Source organism: Dendrobium catenatum, unplaced genomic scaffold (assembly GCF_001605985.2).
Source record: "Dendrobium catenatum unplaced genomic scaffold, ASM160598v2 fragScaff_scaffold_1595, whole genome shotgun sequence".
In the NCBI taxonomy this organism is placed as follows: Eukaryota; Viridiplantae; Streptophyta; class Magnoliopsida; order Asparagales; family Orchidaceae; genus Dendrobium; species Dendrobium catenatum.
The window spans coordinates 1,641,891-1,642,400 of record NW_021320057.1 but is presented as its reverse complement, the minus strand read 5'-3'; positions in this window follow the sequence as shown (position 1 = coordinate 1,642,400).

Sequence of the window (510 nt, the reverse complement as noted above, 5' to 3'; positions counted from 1 at the left end):
GGAGTAGGTGTGGTGATTCGGGATAGTAATGGCAAGTTGTTAATTGCAACCGGCTGGAATTTTTTCCATTGGGATTCAACACAGGTTGAGATAATTGCTATTCAGTTCATTGGAAAGCTTGTTAAAGATTGGATGAGTGATTTCCATGGAGTTATAGTTGAGGGTGATAATGCTGCTGTAATCAAGTTTATGCAAAATTTCAAGTTCAAGGAGAGATGGAGACTGCAATCGGCAGAATGGGATAAATGGGGCTGGTTGGTGCTATTTCAAAAGGTGGTCTTTGTGCATACATACAGGAGGTTCAATAGGGCTGCACATTACTGTGCTCAAAGAGCACTGGATAGTTCTTTTATATGGGATGTTGGGGATTGTAATAATGGGATTCCTCAAGAATTTTTTAATATTCTTGAGGATGATGGGAGTAGCTTTTCTTCTTTTGTTTAAGGGGGTTTCACCCATAGTTTTTTACTTGTTTGTAATAGTTTTTTGAGGAATGCAAATGCAGAAATT